The 15,798-nt window shown below is 43.7% G+C and overlaps 1 protein-coding gene across 4 annotated transcripts in view; it reads right to left on the reverse strand.

Annotated features, from left to right (window-relative positions):
- The window catches only part of PITPNM2 (phosphatidylinositol transfer protein membrane associated 2), a 197,860-nt gene extending 187,408 nt beyond the window's left edge, over window positions 1-10,452 (reverse strand). For all 4 annotated transcript variants that reach the window (XM_024196154.3, XM_024196153.3, XM_024196155.3 and 1 more), the window contains exon 1: window positions 10,129-10,452. The gene's annotated coding sequence lies outside the window, so the exon portion shown is untranslated. The remainder of the gene's footprint in view (window positions 1-10,128) is intronic.
- Between the last annotated feature and the right edge of the window lie 5,346 nt (window positions 10,453-15,798).

Genomic DNA, 15,798 nt, shown 5'->3' on the forward strand with positions numbered 1-15,798 from the left:
CCAGTGCCCTGGTTCAAATAATATCATTATATGAATCTCTGGCCAAGTAGCTTGTCAAATAGAGCTAGCAAAGTATGCAGAGAGTCAAAAACTCATCCTGTTACACTAAACAAACAAACTGATAAAATACACAGGAGGCTAGAACAGAGGCTTGCTACATAGGAGCTGCTGCCGAAAGGTTAATGCTTCAATTAGGCTTGCCCTAATATGCATTTCTACCTGGCAGTTACTGTGTGTTAAATAAATTCTGTCGTTGAAAAGCCCATTTAGGGGAGTTTACACAAGAGATAGTGAGCTTTAAGAGTCTTCTGGGTTCACAAAACAGATAGGACACATATTGTAGCCATGCTAAATGCATATTTGGGAACAATTCTTCAAAGTGTTACTTTATAGTGGATACAATTAAAAACAAAACAAGTGTTTACCTTCTGCAATAGTTAAATTAACTGCAGTATTTCATAGTCTAAGTAGGGGAAACACAGCAGTAAATTCAAATACGATCTTCAAATCTTTGTAAACGTAGCATTTAATACACACGCAACTCCTCAAAAAAAACACACACCATGGTGCCTACTGTGGTTCTGTTCATATCATTTATTTAGGTGGGACTATACAATGCACAGGATAGGGACCCAAATGAGTGATCTGCCAGAACTGCTCAACAGAAAAATAGTCTCAGCTTGGTTAGATGGGAATATTCATGAGAGTTAGTGTGGACCAAAAGATAGGGCACTGGCTTAGGAGACAGGAGACCTGGGTTCTTTCCCTGGCTTTTTGGCTGACTCACTGTCTGACTTGGACAAACGACTTTACGCTTCAGGGTAAAGATCTGTAAAATGGAGATGATGATACTTCAACCTCCTTTGCAAAGAGCTTTGAGATAGTCAGATAAGGGCATAAAGAAGAGGTAAGGGTTATCTAGAGAGAGATAAGCCCTCTGTTTTCCCCACAGCATTTTAAATTCTTGTTTTCAGAGGTATCCACAGTTATTTAGACATTAAACTATCTCTCCCCTTGTTTCTCACACTTTAATTCACTTTATTTGCTACTAGAGAGGGGGCAAGTAACAAAGTCTGGGTATGTTCAGGCTAGAACACTAGGAGCCTGACGCCAGGTTGAGAGGCCTACAGAGGGAAGTGTTTCCAGCTGCAGAGTCTGGCTGAGAAATATTTAAAAGAAATTAGGATCCATGTTTCCATCATGCAGGGGGAACAACCGACTCAGTGAAAGGGAAAATTAAACAGCTTAGAAATGCCTACAATTGGTTTTCAACCTGAGATACAGCAAAAAGATGTAAATATTTGGATTTCAATTTAATTTGACATGATAAACATAAAACCATGTTTTATTTCCTTTAAAGAAAAGGGGAAGGGGGAAGAACAACAACATTAAAGTAAATAAACTGCTCACAGAGAAAAATCATTCTACATTGTTCCTTTTCCCTAAAAGGAGGCCCCTTAGATTACCTAAAACTATTGAGCTTAAAAAAAAATCGTAACAGAAATTCACACCCCATTTTGTGCCTTTCTGTGACAGAAGGCAAAAAAGAAAAACCGTAATCTATTAATTCCAAGCTCCTAGCAACTTTGTTGGAAGCAGGAGTGGAACCTGAGCGTAAACTCACATACAAGGGCACAACAGTATTCTTTACCTCTTCAGAGATAGCCACAGCCCTGCCAGCTTTCCCAAGAAGTCATAATTCATTGACTTCAATTCAAAATGAGCTGACAGAAGAGTGACGCACTTAGCCCGAAACCAGATTTCTGATGACTTACCAATTCGAGACACATTGTGTAAGCTGAACAGTAGTGATCCACAGCTGTACTATAAAAACCCGCAATCCCCCCATATCCTTTTAAAGCACTTAATAGAATTAAATCCTTATGATACGTCCAACACCCTGCAAGGACCTGACTTCCTATACATCTTGGGATAACGAGGCCTTTCCAGTGGCTCTTGACAGTGAAGTGCTAAGGTATGTCAAGGTCCTCCATATGCTTGTACTGTTACACATGCCCACTTTCTAAGCAGGGCATTGCACTGTTGGAAGAGAATGCCTTTTGAGGACACGGTTGTATGGGTTAAATCAGATAATTTGCTTGAACTAGTAGCTAAGGATTAGTTATGTAAGCACCAGCAATCCAAACAAATTATAGTCAGCTTTTCTATCCATCAAATTAGTTGCACTCACCATGACAAATTAAAAACTTTAAACCATTAACTCACTATTGTCTTTTATAACCTCTCCTGACGGTACAAGAATGCTGGGATGCGCCTTTCTAGATTGCTACAGCACACCATTTAGGACATTAGCCAATTCTCTGCCCTTTTCCCCTGGTCACCTAGGCTTATAAATTGGCTATAAAAATTCACTCCAAGCAGGAATCTGATGTACATGGTCTCAGCTAGGGAGCTAAGCTGCTAAGTCACTCTGGTGGGGGAATAGTTAGTGGTGAATCATCATTGCTTATCTTATTCAAGGTCTCTCTCCAAGCTGCCTAAGTGCTGTTCCTTCCCTGTGCACATAACGGTTATAAAGTCTCCTGTGAGTACTCTCATGGCCCTTACTGAGCACAGCTGTCTAAACACCATGCAAAACCAAATGGAATCTGTGTAACTCTTCCAAAACTATCCAGGATACCCGACTCCTTACATTTTTCTCATTGCTGGGCATCTCACTGTCCACAAGGTTGAGGATTCCTGATCTTATAGCCTTGTCGGACTCATCTGAGCAAAACATTTTGGCTGCTGCATCAAAGCTGGAATACAGTCCAGAAGCAGTTCATTTGGAACCCCTGAGCTGCAACTGAGTTGGGAAGAGATGCAAAAACTAAAGTCCTAATGACACATGGTCATTAAAAGATCCTACTGCTCTTTTATAAGAGCACGGGTAACCTTGGCCTGCTGCCCATATCCCAGCTCAGACAATTACATTCTACCCAGTCTTATTGGCTAAAATATTCTTTGTCAATTCCTGTCCTCAACTGTTTTGTTGCTGAACACTCTCATACACCTGACATGCCCATCCCAGGAGGCAGCTGCAACTTAGCGGCAGGGGAAGTGATACTCATGCATCCCATTCCAAACATAAAGAGGTGTTGTGCGGCACAGTGGTTCCTCAGGATCCTTAGATGAAAAGGCACCGTATACCAGCAATGCCAGCTATTACTGTTACACAGCATCCCTCCCTGCTCTCCTTTATGAAGATTTACAGACAACTGGATTCATTGGCAGATTAGCCACTGCCCCATTTCGCCCAGCATGGGGGGCGGGTGGGCAGAGCGGGGAAAGCCCCCACACCCCGACCCACTCCCCAGCAAGAGTGCCGAGGGTGAGGAGGTACTTCAGGAGGAAGGGATGGGGCCCCCATTTGCTCTGGTCCAGGGCCCCACAAAACCCTAATCCACCCCTGACTGGACTGTATGGAGAAGAGCACCAGGCAATGAGGCTCAGTCCTAAAAGAGGCCTTCATTCAAAGTCAGAAATATCTTCCTGCATGGATTTCCTCAGGTATCCCCAAGTATTCTCCAGGGGTTGTTTTAGCTCTAAGTTTATTGGATTCTTCCTACTTTTCATTGATGGAGCTTGCAAACACATTTTCAAGCTCGGTTACCTTTTTCTCTGTGGCACATTCCTTCACTATTTATCCTCTGACAAAGAGAATCCTTCCATCCTCCTCTGGGCGAAATCTGTCATTGTGCAGAGGGTGATCACAAGGGCTCCAAACCACTTAACCCTGTAGACCTTTGTCCCCTGCAGAACGGAAAGGAGATTTGACTCCTGACACCTGTAGATCTTAGGTGATCCACCAGAAGCCAGGATCATCCATGATAAGATCTGGTGTATTTTCACACTGTTTCCCAGTTCCCTCAGTGCAACTCACTGAAGAGTCACTATTCAGATAGTTACACATATTAACCTCATTGCCCATGTTACTAATACTTTATAAGTAGAATTTTCAGGAGCTCTTCGCCCTGACTTAACACCTCTATTGGGTAAAACTCCTGTTGACTTTCAAGGGAGCTGAGCAAGGCTGATGCTAAGTATTTTTGAAAATCCCACCTTACATTATTAAGATTGAAATAATTTTCCAAAAATTTATTGTTCACTATTTATGTTGTTTGTTTACAATTGGCACCACACTTAACTTAGACACTGAAACTGGACTACTCAGATACACTTTGGGTTTATAAAAAGTTTCAATTTCAGATTCTCCTGCCCTAGTACAATGTTGTACAATGATTCCCAACATTGCCTGGGAAAAGTTATAAACAAATGCAGGTTTAATTTTATTCTCTCCACCCTAGCCTCCCTCAGTTTCTTAACTATATTTCTATTCATACTGGGATTTGCAAAACACTTGTTTGTTTGTTTACAAAACCTGAAATCTGGGCCTGAAAAACAGTGTCTTTCACTAATTTTTGCTTTTTTAAATAGAAACACTGATTGCACTCCTCTTTACAAATCACCTTCAAAATTAATTAGAAGAAAAATTAACCATTTTCTCTAATTTGCGAATTTAAGACAATTCAAATAAGAAAAATGCATTTTTGATAGAAAACTTAAAAGGGAAAGTGACAGGTTAAGAAATAATTCCCAGTGGATTGTACTGGTCCAAGAACACATTATTGCATTCTCACAAATTCACAGTAATGAGTCATGCTAGATTCAGAAAAAAATAAATAGCAGCTACCACTCTACACTATAAAGAGCACCATTTTACTCTGTAGCTCTTGAATCAGGCCCTCACATAACAGTTTGTTAAAATATATAGTGTGGCTAATTAGCTATGAGATTATGTTGATATCACAATAAATAGGACAGTTTTTTCTTTTTTGTACTAAAGTCTGTAAATTCCAAAAAAAACTGTTTGGGGCAGTTGAATGAACCTTTTAAAAAATTAGCTTACCTGGAAGATGTGATGCTGCATTAGAGAAAACTCTCAGAAGCAATACAGATTTCAAATTAAAAAGGCAAATCAATAAAATAATTAAACCCCAAAACATCCCACTTTCACTTGCAACTTTTTAGCATTTCTCAACAGGCTAAAACACAGTCTTTCTAAATTGGTTGTTAACTAAAATTAGCAGACGCATAAAACTCCCACATACCAGATGCCAGCCCACAATAAACGTTTGGGCTGTTCGATGCACAACACTGAAGACATTCAGATATGCTGTCCGAAGCAAATCCAAAATAACAGGGATATTGTATCAGAAATTATTGTTTTGGTGAAAGATGCCCATTAAATAAACTACAATCCAAAAATCACTCTCTGAGGTCTTCATTCTGCTCTCACTAACCGAGGTGTAAATCAGGATTAAGTCTACTGAAGTCAGAGTTATTCTTGTGAAAAGTTACTGTAAATAAGAGGAGATTTAGGATCAGAGTGCATTAAGACTGAACAATCCACCTCTACTCAGCAAAACAGTTAAAGCACGTGCTTAAGTTTCAATGGTTTCAGTTTTCAGAGTGGTAGCCATATTAGTCTGTATCAGCAAAAACAACGAGGAGTACTTGTGGCCCCTTAGAGACTAACAAATTTATTTGGGCATAAGCTTTCGTGGGCTAGAACTCCTCATTGTTTTTTTTAATGGTTTCAGTGAGACTTAAGCACATAAATGTTTTGCTGAATTGGAGCCCAACAGCTGATCCAAAGCCTACTGAAGTCAACAAAAAGGCTCTCCATTAACCTCAGCTGGCTTTGGATCAGGTCCTAAATTAGGCAACATTTTCTCATACACGCACCTGGACATACTTTACCACCTTTTCATGTTCCAAGTTACTTAAAAAATATTTTTAAAGATATGAGATAGTTGTTTATTTACATAATTATTGTTTCTTGAACACAGATGCAAAACAGTTATATTAAAAAGATGAACAGCTGCTACCATATGCTGTTTAAATGGCCACAAAAAGCATCTAAGGGGCCATAAAGGGAATAGTAAGGGAATTAAAAACAATTTTTATTCATGCAGATGGCCTAGCATACGTACATTCATTAAGCTGGTATCAACCATGCTTTAATTAAAAGTTAGTTATGGAAACTTAAATATGATTAATGCAAATTAACATCCTAACAGGAGTCTGCTCTATCTATCAAAGGTAAGACACGTAACAAGCCACATTTTTAACCCCTAAGCCTCAGTCATTTGCTCACATCTCTCTCTCTCTTTGAGATGCTAGAATGATCAGAATACATTAACAGTATTGTAAAGAAGCATTGCAACGTAGAACTGCAAGAGAGGACTGGTCTGTGGCCATTCTTCTGTCATGCGTAGCTATTCTTCACTTTGTATTTCATGCTAAGGATTTTCAGCCATCAAGCAACTCGGGGACAAGCCCATGAACTGGTCAAGCATTAAAATAACCAGCCGTACAAAGATCAATTGAACATATCAGGCATGAAGTCTGTGAAAGGAAAGAACGGTGCACTCCCAACAGCCTACTATTCAAGAGTGGAAAAATCACTTAGAAGCTAGTGTTGTGTTTTGTAACATAATCAATCTTTTTCTATTACTCAGGGGCACAAAACAGACATGGTAGAAACAAACATGATAAAAATATTCCAGAGGATCAAGGATCGGGGGCAGAAACGGGGGTTATCAAGCAATAAAGGGAGAGGGAATTTTATGAGTCCACATTATTCAAATATGAAATCAAGTCAGTGCATACTAATTACTAACCCCTGTGCTTACAAAGACTGCACAGTCCCACTGACTTTAATGGGACTACTCACATACTTGGAGTTGAGCACATGCATCAATTTACATTTTATTGCACTGTACTGCAAAACCAAGACACTTGGAATGGAATCTGCAGAGTTGGAATCAGTGATGCCAAAGCAGAATGAAATAAAATCAGCCCATCTTCAGGAGGCAGCATGGGCCTCTGGAGAGGGCACTGAACTAGGAGACCAGAGACTGGGGTTCTATTCCCAGTCCTGCCATGGATGTGTGGCACAATCTTGAGCAAGTCAGCTGTGCTCTGTTTCTCTAACTATGAATAGTAATACCTTAGCCTCCTTTGTGAGCTATGGATAAACAGCACTCTATAAAGCATCATTATTGATGCTGCCAGACCATACCAGTGCAGTGCCATGGGCTCTCCATGGGGAGCATATACACACACAGCTCCAGAACCCAGACCAAAAGCTCTCTAGGCTGTCAGGGAATACTGCAAATTCAGTCCTCATAATCCTTGCAGGTGGATGGAGGAGCAGCCAGCATGTCTCTTTAGGGCCCCTTTGCAAAGAGTAGCATGGAGGTGCTTTCCCCTCCCTCCAAGCAGATGCTCCAACACCCGAATAACCAGAGAATCAGGGTACGTCTACACTTACTGGAGGGTCCGGCGGCAGGCAATTGATGTTCTGGGATCGATTTATCGCGTCTAGTGAAGACGCGATAAAATCGATCCCTGATCGCTCTGCCGTCGACTCCGGAAATCCACCGCGGCAAGAGGCGGCAGCGGAGTCGACGGCGGCACGGCAGCGGTCAACTTGCCGCCGTCCTCACAGCCAGGTATGTCGACCTAAAATACGCCACTTCAGCTACGCTATTCATGTAGCTGAAGTTGCGTATCTTAGGTCGACCCCCCGCTGTAGTGTAGACCTAGCCTCAGATCCCTGAAAGGGGAAGTCCCTTCCACCTCTCTTCCCAGAGGAGAAAGCCAAGTCAGATTGCAGAGGGAATGGCTTGGGACAAAGCTGCTTAAATTGCAGCAAGGGAGATTTAGGTTACATATTAGGAAAAACTTCCTAACTGTCAGGGTAGTTAAGCACTGGAACAAATTACTTATGGAGGTTATGGATTCTTTTGTCATTGGAGATTTTTAAGGTTAGACAAACACTTGTCAGGAATGTCTAGATAATAATTAGTTCTCCCTCAGTGCTGAGGACTGGACAAGACCAACTGAGGTCCCTTCCAGTCCAACATTTCTATTATTCTATCTGGTGACTCTTCTACAGATTACATCAGCAGTTCTCAAACTGTGGGTCGGGACCCCAAAGAGGGTCATGACCCCATTTTAATGAGGTTGCCAGGGCTGGCATTAGACTTATTGGGGCCCGGAGACGGGATTGAAGCCCGAGCCCCATCACCTGGGGACAAAGCTGAAGACCGAGCTCCACCACCCAGGGCCAAAGCCAAAGCCCAAGGGCTTCAGCCTGGGCTGGCGGGGCTCAGATTACAGGCCTCCCAACTGGGGCTGAAGCCGATGGGTTTTGGCCTCTGCACCAGGGACAGCGGGGCCTGGGCGGGCTCAGGCTTCAGTTCCTCCTCCTGGGATCATGTAGCACTTTTTGTTGTCAGAAGGGGGTTGCGGTGCAATGAAGTTTGAGAACCCCTGGATTATGTGAACCCAGCTGGTGGTCACAGCTCCATTTCAATTTGAAAAGTGCCCTTGTCCTGAAAGTCAGCCCACTAGCTGGGGACCTTCAGCAGAGAGATTAGAATTGAAATGGGATTGAGACAGATTTGCCCTTCCATCCCTAGAAGTGATCCAGCCAAGTCAGTGTTGACAAGTGTCACAGGGCAGCTTGAGGGAAGCTTGTGCTGCCACAGTCTGTGCTGTACCTGCTCTGGGGATGTGCAGAGTGAAGTCTCCAGGGATGCAAATCTGACACCTTTGGTAGGGCTAAATTCACTTACAAAAAAATCCAAACCAAATCAAAAACCTAACCTTCAAGTCATGAGTTTAAGATTATGGTCAAAGGTAAATAAATCACATGCTTATAATAAATTTTAGCATTAAAATTATATGACCCTTAAAGTCTAGCAGGGTGGTATCCCTGAAGCCCAGCAATATTTCATACACATCAAGTACATGAACTACCTAAAATGTTCCATCTGCTGGTTTGAAACAAGAGACAGGTACACCTGCTACCTCATATTTTCAAACACAAACATCTCCTCAGACATTATATTCAAATTACAGCCTAAAATTAAGAGGAAAACCACTCTGCACAAGTAGCCAGCAAACAAGAAAAAGCCACATTTTAAGATATTTATGGGTTATTTAACTAGCTCATGAGCAGTTCATCTTTTCTGTAAAACCGCATTGTTATTGCTGCAGCTCTTAGATTTGTTGTAATATAATGAAAATAGTCTGTCTTTCCTACCATGCCACCTCATTTACATAGGAAACTTTTTGCTAGCAAAACACCCTGTTTGCCACAGGGCGGGTTAAAACACAGAAGAGTTCTAGCAATACTTAGTTGGAAACAGCAAGTGACTTGTATTATTCTTCCAGCCTGCTCTCACTGTGCATTACCAGCCCTGTGTTGCTAACTATAGCACCAGAAGAAATCCACGTGAGAAAGCCTGTCAGTGCAAACAACAAAACAATGTTGTCTCTAGGATAGACGTGTCCATGCCTCAAGTACATTTAGAAGAAAAACAACCCCCTCCAATCTCTCTGAGAGGTTTCTTTGTAGTAATAACAAACACGAGACTGGATCTGCGGGCACAGAAGTGACCATTAATGCATGAGTCTGTGCAGCAGCTCGAAGAGGTTGTTTCTTAGCAACCCAGGGAGCAGGGAGCTTTCCCATCCACAATTCGGTCGTGCTAATAAAACAGACCTGACCGGCTTGAGAAAAAAAAAGGGGGGGGGGCATTTTAAAATGGATCTCCCTCCGTCCCCCGAAACAGCTGGTGAAAGGTGAAACTCGTTCCCTGCAGGGACCCACACTCTCGCCCACGTAACTGAGCCGAAGGGGAGGACACTCATCCCGCCCCACTCCCGGGTCAATGGGGTTTGGAGCCCGGAGGAGACAGATGTTATTTCCCCTGGGAGCGATGCCCAGCCGGGGGCCTGTCTAGCCACCTGCTGCCCCCTGCACTATCCCGCCGCTGTCCAGGCTGGGGGCTGAGCCCACAGCCCCTGGGGACCCGCCCGGGTCCCAGCCCAGAGCCTGCGCCACACGCCCCTCCAGCCACCACAGCCAGGCCGGCTCCCGCGCTGGCGGGCGCCCCCTCAGAACAGCCGCCCCCTCAGAACAGCCGCGTCGCCACGGGGCCGGCCGCCCCCTCCGGCCCCAGCGGCCTAGGCGCCCCCCTCCCGCCGGGACCAGGGGCCCCCGCGCGCAGCAGCGCCTGCCCCGGGAGGCGGCTCCTTCCCCCCACGCACCGGCTGCGGCCCCAGCGCTCGCTCGGCGGCGGCTGCTGCTCTCCCCGGCTACCAGGAGCGGGCTGCCGACCTGCCCGCTTCCCTCTCGCATAATCCCCGGCCAGGGCGGGCAGGGCAGCGGGGCTCCGCGGTGCCGCTGGCCAGGGGGGAGCTGCCGCTGCAATCCCCGGGCTCCCGGCGCGGCTGGGCGGCTGCCTGGCCGGTCTCTTGCCGCGGCGGTGGCGGGAGGAGGGGCGCCCCGGCTCTCCCTCTGCCCCTCGGCAGCGACACGGACCCGGCTGGCAGCCTCCTCTCCCGGCGCGAGCCTGGCCCACTGCTGCAGAGCGCGGCCACTTCCTTCCCCGGCTCGCAGGCATTCCCTCACTCTCGGCACCGGGAGCACCCGGGGACAGCCAGGCGGGGTGCGCCCCCCTCCGGCCGCGGCGGGGTACAACAGCTCCTGCCGGGCAGGGGCCACCTGGGAGCGGCACCCCCGGGCTCTGAGCTGCTGAGGGGGGCAGGGGCTTGGGTGAGGCTGGCGAGAAAACCCCAGCACCGGCTCACGGGTGCTGTACAGAGGTGGGGCGAGAGGCCGGGAAATCTCCCCCTTCCAAACTAGCTGTTCCCTGGGGCTAAACTCGAGAACGTTCCGGGCCCCAGCCACAGGGGATGAAGGCAGGTGCAACGGTCTAGGGTTAGCCTAAGGAATAATAATACACTTAGATTGCACTCTTCAGGGCTAGATCTCTACCTGCGTTACAAAGCGAGGGAAGTCAGCATCTTTAGCCCCATTTCTCAGATGCAAAACTGAGGTATCAAGAAGTCAACTGACTTCCCCCATGGGGCACAGTGAGTTAATGGCAGAGTCTGGAATGGATCCTACCTCTCCTAACTCTCAGATCCATAAACGGAAGTTTGTCTTGCAGAGTGTACACACAATAGCCCCGTTTCTTATGGCACATCTGTACAGGGAGCACCTCATGCTAATAATGCCAGTGCGTTCGGGGATTTAGGAAACACCTTTACCATAGTGCTATTGCTATGGTCATTGCTGGGATCAATGGCTTTAGGGCCATAGCCCAATGCAAGGCAGAGTGCATTGAGGGCTGGATGTAGGGAAAGCATCTGCCAGGCTTGGGCCTTCCCATCCACACTGAAAAGAAACCAGGTCAGCTGGATTTAAGTGAAAGACCTCAGCTCATGCATTGCAACCCCCACCTAGCACAACAAATATTGGTAAAACTCCTCAGATAACTGCTGGGTGTGGGTGCAAGGCACCAGTCATCGTCACAAGCTCAAAATATGAAGATAGGGCTTCACTAAGCCCTATGTCTCAAAATGTTCATTCACTTCTTAGGCCAGGAAAGATCCCCCATTACCCCTTGATAGATATAATGCAACATGTTAATTACTTGAGTCTCCATCTAGGAGACCTGTGTGTGGCTTTTCTAGAATTTCACAAATCAATGTTTTAAGGCTGGTTTGACGATGCTTGCCTATATCATCTGCATGCTAATTTTCATCCCATGATAATGGGGCTTAAAATTAACAAGCAACTGATAAGCTGCATCCTATAAGCTCTCCTTTACTGATTTTTCTTTCACATTACCTTTACATCACATGCCAGGGTTGGAACTTAATGGCCAGAATTAGGAAGCCTAACATTTTCATTTAATTTGACCTCCCACCAGACCCGCTCTCCTTTAAATTCTCAGCACCTCAGCCCTGTTACAATTTCAACACAGTGATTGATTCTGAGATACAGAGCAAGACTAGAGCAGCACTGACTACTCTTACATCTTTGCTCACTAACAAGATTGGATAAAAGCAAAAAAAAACAGTGATCTATAGTGGTTTGAAGCTTGAGAAGTAACCAGATTCCTTACATATTTTAAAAATAATGACAGTTATTGGGTATTTAAAATATATCATGTGAGTACTTCTATCACACAACTATACAACACTGTCAACCAATTTGCAGAGCTCAGAGACACACATTGAATTACATATAAAGTCATTAGCCTTATCCACATAATTGCACTATCAACACACTGAACTTTCTTCTTTATTTGCAGCATGTTCAGGATCTTTGTTCGCACCGTCAAAGCCTTACATATATCTCACCACTGCCCTCTTATCCTCCAATTTTCATTCCCTATTAACATTCCTATCCTCTCTCCTTACTGCTCCTTTCAGCTTTTCCACTAAATTCCCAAAATTGACCTCCTACCCACATGTAGTCCCAATTCTTGTCCAGTGCCCTTCATCTCCTCCTTAAAACCCATTCCTCCAAACCTCGCCTCCAATGAGCTCATCTGCTGCTTTATGCCCCAACTCTTGTTTCTCTGTTAGATTATAAATACTTTAAAGCAGGGACCTTGTCTCTTTATTTGCTTTGCAAAGTTCCTGTCCACAGTTACACTATACACTGCTATATAAATAACTGAAACCAGCTAAGTGCAACATACTTAAGGAAGTACTACTGAAATAACAAAACTCCTCATCTGAGGGTCAGGAGATGAGATAGACAACAATTTTATACAACTCCGGACCTGTTGCTTTTGTTTTAAATTTTTTTTCCCCATTTATTTTTCAGCACATCTCAGTGATTTAGTTCATAGAATAATCTTCCTTAACTATACGTATCAGAGCAGGGATGTTGGTCAGTCAGTTGGTCTGGAGATAACTTAACTGATCTGCCTCTCTCTTCACTTTACCATAATGCTGTAATTTGGGCAACAAATTAAAGCAGGATCCAGCAATGGAAGAGATTTACACCGCAGAGCTGTCTACGAGAAAACTCACAGAAAAGACTGACACACACAAAAGTGGTGATTCCTAGTTAATTTCCTATCCTCCGATGCATAGAAGTGCCATAGGAATTGGGAGGAATTGCAAAGGGAAAAGGGCATACTTGGAAAGAGCATAAATATGTTCGAGCCTGTTCAAAATATAATTTGGCCCTCAGCACAGAATGAGATTTAAATCTGTGTTAAAGGAAAGCCATTTTAAAATTGTACATTTAAAAATCTAATTTAAAGGAACACCATTCAGAAATGTCAGCTGCAATAACAGATAGTTTCAAAAGCAGCCACTGATTTTGGGTGCGCCTATTTCTTGGTTCCCAGCTTAAGACACCGTTGGCCTGATTTTCAGAAGTGCTCAACATCTAGATTTCCCACTGACTTAATTTGGAGATGCAGGTTCTCAGCACTTCTGAAAATCAGGTATGAGGTGTCTTAAGTAGGGCACCCAAAATCAGTGATATTTTGAAAATGTTGGACCAACACCTAGTTTTTCTCAGCAGTATGAGAACACAAACAGAAATAGCTCAGAAAGCCTGAGCTAATGGGAGGTTACTTTCAGACAGAAATTATATAAACTCACTTTAATGATTCTTCTTTCCGGATGTCAACAAATGACCGTAATAAAAAGGGAATGGCACCAAAGAGGGTAGGATGGAGGTAAATTTAGGTCTAAAATGAAGGGTAGTGGAGCGATAATGGAATAGCTGAAATTGGAAACCAGTAGCTATATCAATTATCCAAGGAAAATTGGTTCTTCTGATAACGGAGGGAAGAGAACAGATTTGTAAACAAGAGAAAGCACTTAAGACAATGTGAAGACTGAAGCCCTGTTTTAATTCCCAAGCGTAAACTTATCCAGTAATGGACTGCTTGCGAGAAACCCTCCAGGCTGAATTATACATTTGAAGGCATTAAAGCAAGCACCCTATGATAATTCAAAATCGTTGCAACACCATTCCTTGTGAGTGGCATTGCAGCTGGTTGGAGGCTGAGATTCTTATTCTCTTTAGGTATTTTGAATCCAATCTACAAATCAGAATATAAAATCCCCAGAAGACTAGTCTTAGTCTATGTTAAATCAGAGGGAGAATATTCCACCACCTGAGCTCCCCCTCACTGACATATTCAGTCCCCCTTCTAATCTTCCATTGGAAACGTTAAGGCTGCAGTGTGTGTGTGTGTGATGACAGAATTTGAAACAGATGATATGGTTAAAACCTAGATTATCACTGGGTAATATCCCTAAACCTAGTATTATTCTTGGGCAGCAGGAAATAATCTAATTAAATGTTTAATATTAAAATACAAAACTGAAATATTAGGTGTACACCTTTGTAATTCAGTAATGTCCCACCTAAGAAATACATATTATCCACCACAACAAAATTTGTAAGTGTAAAAGGCTGATTTTATTTTTTAATGTGTGATGGGTGGGTCATGGCAAGACAATAAGTGGACAACCTGCGTCAGTGACTGGATCCCCAGAGACCACAAGCAACCGCCAGGCAGACTGAAAATGCGCTGGGCCGATCCCATGACAAAACTCTTTGGCCAGAAATGAAAAGAATGAGCTTGCAACAAAAAGGAATGGTGTGGCGTCAACTTGCGTTCGTGGAGGGATGGACGAGGACAAGCCCCGACAAAGGCAACAAAGGTGAACATAACTGTGATTGGAATGGGGACAGCATGATGTTTTTTTAATATGCCAGACGCTAACCAACAACTGTGGTTAGGTTTTCCAGGTCTTGGAGTGTCATGGGGAGACGGGATGTGTGCTAGCACTCACTGTGATCAGAACTTTACAAACTAGAGCTGTTGAGAAATAGCAAAACAATGCTAGAAATGATCTGCTAACATAGGCCAATGGCAATCAAGCAAGCAAAAAACATCACAATCTACAGTCATCCAGACATAATGCAAGTATTGCTTCTAGTTGCTAAAACGGTATAAAGAAAGCACTCGTTACAAAACTACTGAAGCAAAATCTCAGACTGGAATGATAAATTATATATAAACCCCTAAAAGCCAAAGTGAAACAGAACTCAACCCTCTTTCACTCATATACAATGTACTTCCTGAAGCATAGTACAGAATGCATTTCTGTGTCAAGTATTATTTTCCAAGAGTCATTATACATCCCTTCATTGTGTGCAATTCTCCTTTGTGTGTGTGTGAAGGAGATAATCAGAAGTGAATTTTATCAAGACAAAGTAGAAACATTAAGTACCCAGTTACTATAGCAAACTATTTCCTCAAGGGAAGATACCTGTGGAGATTTTTTGAGTGATTACATTGATCATTACGTTTAATTACTCCTAATGATTACAAATAGAGAGAATAGAGAACAAGAACTACTCTCGCAAAAGGCTAAGAGAGGGAAAATATATGGAACTCAAGTGTCTAGGGCTTGCGCAAAGAGTGTGGCCTTTATCTCAGACTGTGAGGGGCATGAAAAAGATTTCCATACATAGAAGGCCCTCTACCACTGCTGCCACGCATGTAGTTCTGTAGTGCTCTGCATCTTCAACACTCAACCTTCTTGTAACTTGAAAACCCCTTTTCAGCATTAATTTAGGCTCACAGTGGGAAGATGCCCCTCACAGTCTTAGATAAAGGCCACACTGTTTGCACAAGCCCTAGACACTTGAAGAGCTCCATATATTTTTCCCTCTCCAAGCCTCTTGGGAGGGGAGTTCTTATTTACCAACACTGAGATATCTGAGGACAAGACCAGATGGCATGGAACAGAATTTTGCCCTGAATATTTCCAACAGGCTTCTAAATTAATTAGTAAGTCTCAACACTAAAGAAATATTTTTTAATTCATGTGGCTCTGTAATATCCTCACCCCATCACACAAGAAATACAATTTTGAAACAAAAAT

This window comes from Terrapene carolina, unplaced genomic scaffold (assembly GCF_002925995.2).
Source record: "Terrapene carolina triunguis isolate 2854851 unplaced genomic scaffold, T_m_triunguis-2.0 Scaffold234, whole genome shotgun sequence".
NCBI lineage: Eukaryota > Metazoa > Chordata > Testudines > Emydidae > Terrapene > Terrapene triunguis.